This window comes from Nycticebus coucang, chromosome 7, assembly GCF_027406575.1.
Source record: "Nycticebus coucang isolate mNycCou1 chromosome 7, mNycCou1.pri, whole genome shotgun sequence".
Taxonomy (NCBI): domain Eukaryota; kingdom Metazoa; phylum Chordata; class Mammalia; order Primates; family Lorisidae; genus Nycticebus; species Nycticebus coucang.
In genome coordinates this window covers 88,592,973-88,600,598 of record NC_069786.1, presented here as the reverse complement: position 1 = coordinate 88,600,598, position 7,626 = coordinate 88,592,973, and the positions used below count along the sequence as shown (strand labels likewise).

The following is a 7,626-nucleotide window of genomic DNA, read 5'->3' as shown; positions in this document are numbered from 1 at the left end:
ACTGTAATGATTTTTCCAAGATTATGCACAATATTTTCATGTCACTCCTTCTAAAAACACTTATCTCTTTCTACTGTGGTGAACTTATCCAAGTCCCCCTGTCCCAGCCATTTTTGGCAGCCTTTTAACATGATAGCAGACGAGTAGAAATGCTACCAGCCTGGGCACTTTTTGCTTTTGTATCATAGACACCCCCTCCAGCACAGCCCACACTGAATCTTCATTTTACTGAATCTTCATCACCTCACGCCCATTAAAATGGCTATTATAAAACATTCTTTAAAAAGACAAGTGTTAGCAAGGAGGTGGAGGAATTGGAACCCTTGTACATGATGGATGGAATTGCGTAATGGCATGGCTGCTATGAGAAGCACTATGGAGGCTTCTCAAAAAATTAAAAATAAAACGACCATATGATTCAGCAATCCCACTTCTGGGTATGTACCCAAAAGAACTAAAAGCAGGATCTCAAAGAGGGATCTGCACTCCCACATTTATTGTAGTATTATTCATAATAACCAAGATGTGCAAACAACCCAAATGTCCATCAGTGGATGACTGGATTAGAAAAACATAAATACAATGGATTATTATTCCGTCTTTTTTAAAAAAAGGAAATGCTGTCATATGTGACAACATGGATGAACCCAGAGGACATGCTAAGTGAAATAAGGCAGTCACAGAAGCCCAAATGCTGCATGACTTCACTTACAGGAGGTGCCTAAAATAGACTCAGAAACAGAAAGTAGAGTGGTGATTGCCAAGGCCTTGGTGGAGGGGAGGAAATGGGGCGTGATTGTTCAACGGGTCTAAAGTTTCAGTTCTTCAAGATGAAGAAGGTACGTACAGAGATCTACTGTACCACATAGTGGCTTATGGTTAATAACACTGCGCTGTACACTCATAAATTTATCAAGGGTAGATCTCTTGGTAAGTGTTCTTACCACAATAAAAACATGAAGCTAAACAATAATGAAGGGTGAATACATGCTTTTAAAAATCAAGTATACACAGGAAGCAGAGAACATGAAGAGAGAACGGTAGCTGGGGCCACAGGCAGAACTACACCGCCGGGGTGAAACATTCTCTACAGGTATCGCTAGAAGCAGATTAAGCCACCCACATTAGCCTCTTAAGCCCACTATTTTCTACGTACTTCAAATTAGAACAGTACGTATATTTTAATTTTTGTCATTTTATTAGTTTGATAGGCAAAAATATTAGTGCATTGGTTTACCCCCAGGGGCTGCAAAAACATGACAGGCTCCTTGCCAAAGTCTCCACTCTGCCAACTCCTGGCTGGTCCCTTATGGAAAATGCTATCTTGTATTTGGTTTTTCTGGAGCAAGCTCCAGGATGTTTTTCAAAGGCAACATCAAAAGGCCAAGTTAAAAGGTGGAGGGTTCCCTATGGACTGCCTATTCTTTTTTGGTCTGAAGAAGGCATATCCTTTGGTAAGGAAGGGACTCCGTGGTCAAAGAAATGATCTCATCCTTGAAGATAAGACTAGCTCCAGTTTAACAAGAAGTGCCTCTGTCTCCTGGAACGGAGATAGTGCAATACCCTATGTATAATCGCACACTCCCTCATAGGGACATTATTCCCTCACAGAGCCACCTGCATGCAAGGAAGGCTGGGAGGCATGGTGCAGAGCTCAATGAATAAGTCACGCCTTGCCCTGCAGACCAGGTGACCAGTGGGCCCATGGCTGCAGAAACACTGCCAGAGCATCTTTGGCTTTGCCCGGCCTAAGGCCTGCCTCCTCCACTGGGATATGTCTATGCTTTCCTCATCTGCTAGTAAAAAGAAAAAAAGATGGAGCTGGGTGATATATAGCCCCTTTGGGATTTGTAATCAGACGAAGGAATCAACAGCTAAACAGAATTAACAAAGGCTTTCATCTGTTGGGTTGTTTTTAAAAAGCTTTGCTGAAGTATAATTTATATATGATAAAATTCACCCATTTTTAAAACATATAACTTAATGATTTTGAGTAAATTTACAGGTGTGTAAAATTTGCTAACTTTCCCTTCCATCACACACACACAGACACACACACCCAAAGATCTTTTGTGTCCATTTATAGTCAATCCCTATTCCCATTTCTGTCTCATAGATTTGCCTTTCCTAGAAATTTCACATACAATATGTAGTCTTTTGTGTTTGGTGTCTTCAGTTAGTGCGATGTTACTGAGGCACTCCAGCATGGTAGCAGAGGTTAGTACCTCTTTATCTTTTACTGCTGCAGAATATATTTCATTGTATAGATAGATCCCATTGTATTTTCATTCACCATTGATAGACACTTGGATTGTTTCCAGTCTGGGCTATTATGAATGAACCTGCTACGAACATTCCCATACATGTCTTTGTATTAACATATGTTTCATTTCTAGTGGGTGGATAACTAAGGAGTAGAAATGCTAGGTCATATGGCAAGTTTAACTTTTTATAAACTCCCAAACTATTTTCCAAAGTGGCTGTAGCATTTCACACCCTGACCAGCAAGGTGTGAGGGATCCACTTTCTCTGCCTCTCCTAACGCTTGTTATTGTCTGTCTTTTTTACTGTAGTATTTTTAGGGAATTTACTTGTTCTTAAGACTCAGATTTTTTTCTACCAGCCAGTCCCAGAAACTGTCAAGCTTAAGCATGAGATTTGGGTCATAAATGGCTAAAGCTTTTGAGGCTGCAGTAATTTGGGGAAGAGTTTGGTTGTGAGAGATGGACAATTATGTGCCTGCTGTTACAGCAAGGGTGGGGTAGAGCAAGGCCAGACACCTCTGTTGTCCATCCTCCGTTGTCTAAGGCAGAAATCCAGTTCTTCTAATGACAAAAAGCTTTGTTCAGATTAGAAATTATTTCAGCTTCTCATGAAAGAATTAACAAGCATTTATGAACACAGTGAGGAGGAAATGGTATTTCTCATATACTACAAAAAATGAACTAGTTTAACTTCAATATTTTTGACTATCTGTTGTGAATAAAACATCATGTTAGGAGATTAACAGAACAAAACAAAATCTCTGATTATAGGCGTTTAAAATCTGCTCACTCTGGCATATGGAAGGGGGAAGGAGGTAGGTTGGGGAGGGGGCAGTGCCATTGCCTTGTTAATAAGAATTGTTGAGTCACAGACTCCTTGACATGTGTCTAAGAAGTTAGTGTGGGTGCGTGTAAAAGGGGTAGGAAGTTGGGCAAATGCTTACCAAAAAATTAATTTGGGGACAGGTAATGATTATGACATCAAAGCCAGCCTGTATGCATTACTTAATTCTGAGAGCTTTGAACTGCCTTCCTATTAGTGACCCTTCAAGAAACTTCTGCGTAGATCCATGTATGACTCATTGCCCATGATTTTAAAGCTATTCCAGGCTTTATCAACATCTTGTGCAGCCCTTGTGGAGGGCTCAGAGGAGGCAGGCCTGGAAAGTGAAAAAGTTTTGTGAGTATACACTACAGACTCCCCTTGTGCAAACGGAGAAGAGATACAGATGGTGGGACGCATTCTGGGTGGTATGGCCATATAGAAGGAGAAAAGGTTCAATTGGGCTCTCCACACCTTACAAAATAGCTTTCTTAACTATCCCTGAGCTGTGAACTGGTAGCATGCTGGAAGCTAGCAGGTAGCATCCTGTGAAGTCAGTTGTGTGCCTTTCTTCCCAATTCCGTATTCAATGTCTATAACTGCAAAAACCATCAATCAGGCTGCCCCACTCCTGATCCACCCTAGAACAGCTGTTAAACTTTTACCAGCACAGCACTGCAGAGCACTGTACAAACTCTCCAGCAAGGCATTCTGGGTGATCCTCCTTTGAACCTAAGGAAGAGTTCTCAGGCTGACTTTGGAAGGCATTTGCAACAAGCACTACAGAAGACTCAGATGGTTTGACAAGAAGAAAACAAAGAACAGGTTAGCCAGGCTTTTTCTTGCTTAAGAAATGATAGCAACAGGTGTTCCTAGATTTGACACAGAAACTAACATCTACTGTCGGGGTTGGTCATTGGGAATTAAGCTCACAATCTTGTAAGACAGATAAAACAGCTTTATGAATAACTATGATATGAGACAGAAGGTGGTCAGAGGCACAAAGTACAAACCAGAGATTATTCGGAGGAGGGTGAGGCTGAGCACACAGCACGTTCAGGGGCAGGGCCTCTGAGAGCTGAGAAATGCCCAAGCTGTGCCCATTTCTGAGCCTCCCTGTGTACTAAAACATGAAGAAACACCAAAACAGGGTTATAAAAATTATGGCCTATTTTAAATGTTTCCACTAAAGATATTACTACTTCTAACACAGCTATACACAAAATACAATGCCATGCAATGCACTACTCATAAAAATATTCTAGAAGTTTTTACTATTAATTCACAGTGCCCTACAAGGGGCATGGTTTAAATGAAAAAGTGTCTGATAAATACCTTCTTTGAAAACTGTTAGCAAATTTCAGTGACTGTTTGTTGAATGTCCCTGGGAGGTCAGTCCAAACCTGAAGACGGTTATGACAGGAAAGCCAGGATTTCTTTTTCTTTTTCTTTTCTTTCTGTTTTTTTTTTTTTTTTTTTTTTTTGAGACAGAGTCACACTCTGTCTCCCTGGGTAGAGTGCAATGGCGTCGTAGCTCACAGCAACCTCAAACTCTTGACTTGTGCAACCCTATTTTCTCAGCCTCCTGAGTAGCTAGGACTACAAGCACCAGCCATCTGGCCAGCTGGCTAGTTTTTCTATTTTTAGTAGAGAAAGGATCTGGCTCTTGCTCAAGCTGGTGTGGAACTCCTGAGCTCAAACAATACACCCACCTAGGCCTCCCAGAGAGCTAGGATTACAGCCACCTTGCCCGCTCATACATAGAAGCATTTACCCAGAAGAACTGGGAAATTTTAATTTTTCATAGCTGACTTACTGTGAGGTGTGTCTCCCTCATATGGCCAAACAATTTTAATTATGTAGTATTTAATGGGGAAAATTTTCACAGTCTTCTATCAACATTTTTGTTTTTTCACTTGTAAGTTCATAGAATACCACTGGATTTTTAAAATAATGCCACCAACTTTTGACAATTCAGGAGTATTGTTATTCTGTTCTCATGGTCGGACCCAGTAACTGACACTCCAGTGTTGCCCTTTTAAGGTTTTTCTGCGGCCCTGTCGGTGCTGAAGTCACTTCCTGCTGCGGTGGGCACATCTGCCCCAGCATCTCGGCTTTTTTTGTGGCTGGAAGTTTCTCTGCACATGGTGCCACCTGTGGAGAATCAGATAAGCAACCTGTTTACATCTGTTATGAAGAGTCTGTAGAGTCAGAAAGGTCCCTGCAACATCTGAACCTTACAGGGCCCCATAATCTGGCAAGCGTATGAAAAGTTGTTCATATGTTATTAGAGGCTGAATTGCGTCCCCCACAAAATGCCTATGTTGAAGCCCTGGTCCCTAGTACCTCAGAATGTGACTGTATTTGGAGATAAGATCTTTAAAGAGGTAGTTATGTTAAAATGTGTCATTAGGGTGGGCCCTGATCCAGTGTGACTGGTGTCACATAAGAAGAGGAGGTTGCAACGCAGACACCTTCAGAGCAAGAACCACCTGAGACAGGGCGAAGAAGGCCATCTGTGAGGCACAGAGAGAGGCCTCAGTGGAAACCCGTCCTGCCAGCTGCTTCGTCTTGGACTTGTAGCCGCAGGACTGGGAGAAGATAACACAGTCTGTGGTGCTTTGCTATGTATGGCAGCCAGGTACCAACTAAGCAGCTTCCACCTTGTGGCCTGGAGTAGAGGACAGTAAGAGCTCCCCTGCAGGCTCCCCCCCACCAGCCCATGCCCCAGCACAATGCTTTCTTTATCTGTTGATAATTATTGCTAACCTTAAGGTTTTCTTGGTGCAGAGCTGTCAACTCATTGAGAAGAAAGGAAGAGATGACCGAACACTTCAAACAGACAGAGAAATGAGCTTCAGTGTATACAAGAATAATGAGAAATTTAAGGAAAAAAACATGTTTCACCTATGGGAAGATGGATTCTGAGCTATCAGTTAAAAGCTAAGAAAAGCTCCAGGAGTCATTATTAACTATTTCTTCCATATATCAGTCCAATTAGCAGTTTAAACTAAAAAAAAAAAAAATTAATAAGCTAAGAGTTTCTATATAGAAAACATTTTTTTAAGCATAAAAATAAAGCATCGGGGTATCCTTGGACAAAGAACCATAATGAAAGATGGAAGAGTATGTGAAATTCTGATTTGAATAATTTAAGAAAAACATCAAATAAAAATAAAAGATCCAAAGAGATAGTGAAAATTTGAAGGGAAAGAAGAGATTTAGAAATGAGAACAGAAGGTACCAGGGAAAGAGCGAGAAGGAACAGAATTAGGGTTTTTGAAATTCTAAAAATAAAAGTCTGGGTAGACAGGTGCTGGTTCTCCAAATCCCACAGCGCCAGACCTGATGAAAGCTTCTTGGAGTTGAAGTCTTGCTTTAGAATAAATAAAAGACAATCAACCTTTGCCTAATAGTTTATAGACAATATTCTATTCTCCTCCAAACTCTTGGCCAGACCCCCCCAAAATGTATATACCCCCAAAAGGTATATATATTTGAAGTAAATTATATCAACATATTAGTGGATAGATAATATTAATGGAAACTGTTGTGTTTGGGAAATTTCTAAGCAACAGAGGCTGAATCCAAATTAAATAATTTTTCTGTCTTAGAGTGGTAGAAGAGAATTCTAAGAATATACACATAACAAAAGTATATTTCTAACTGTTCCTAGCTGTTTAAGTAGAAAAAAACCTCAACCAACTTGGAGTTCTTTGAAGTCAATTATCTCCTACTGAAATGCTCAGTCCTTCTTCCCATATCATGTCCGGCAGGTGTGTTCAGTATCTCCCTGACTCCAAAACTATTATCCCCGGCCTCAGAAATGTCTCCTGTAGACTGATTCCAAAAAGAGCCAGCAGGTCCGGACTAGTATGGCCAAGCCCTAGGACAGTGAGCTGACATTAAAGTATTAGCTCTGGACCTTAGCACCTGCAAGCAAGGGGCTGGGGCCTGGCAGGGCTGCTAACAAGTCGGATTCCACAGAGCCTGACAGACTGGAAAAACAGTCACAGATGAGCGTGACCAGGTGTCCATAAACTGACCGCTTAGCTTCACCTGATTTTACTTCTCTGATGACCAAACTAGCAAGAATTTTATCCATGTAACTCACCGACCTTTGAGCTCTAATTAAAGTTTGTTAAGAGCTTTATAATCTGCCCAGACAACTGCCCTGGGAATGCAAACATATTCATTCACAGAGCTGCTCTTCATATTTCATTGTTGGTAGAATTCTTCCTGTTTTATAATAATGATTCAGATCATAATTGACTCTGAGGATTCCATTTTGGTTCACATCTGTGGGGTAGGCAGTCTTTATTCATAATATGCCCTCCTTCCTTCCTGACAACTGCAGGAATGATAAGCATCATTACTTATATACATAGCACTAAAACATCACAGCCCTCTTCTCAGGCCTCCCCTGGGCAGAGGTAAATAGGGTGGGTGGCGAGGTGTCCCTGAGCTGTCACTGGTGTTCTGCATGGACACATGTTGACTAGCATGGAAGTCAAACCCCGACTTGACACATCAGACTAT

At 41.2% G+C, this 7,626-nt stretch overlaps 1 long non-coding RNA gene across 1 annotated transcript; it reads left to right on the top strand.

Moving 5' to 3' along the window:
• The first annotated feature begins 3,820 nt into the window (after positions 1 to 3,820).
• On the top strand, positions 3,821 to 6,470 carry LOC128590489 (uncharacterized). The gene is made up of 3 exons (XR_008381285.1): positions 3,821 to 3,912; positions 5,501 to 5,773; positions 5,878 to 6,470. It is a non-coding gene; the product is annotated as an uncharacterized LOC128590489 (long non-coding RNA).
• Positions 6,471 to 7,626: the final 1,156 nt, after the last annotated feature.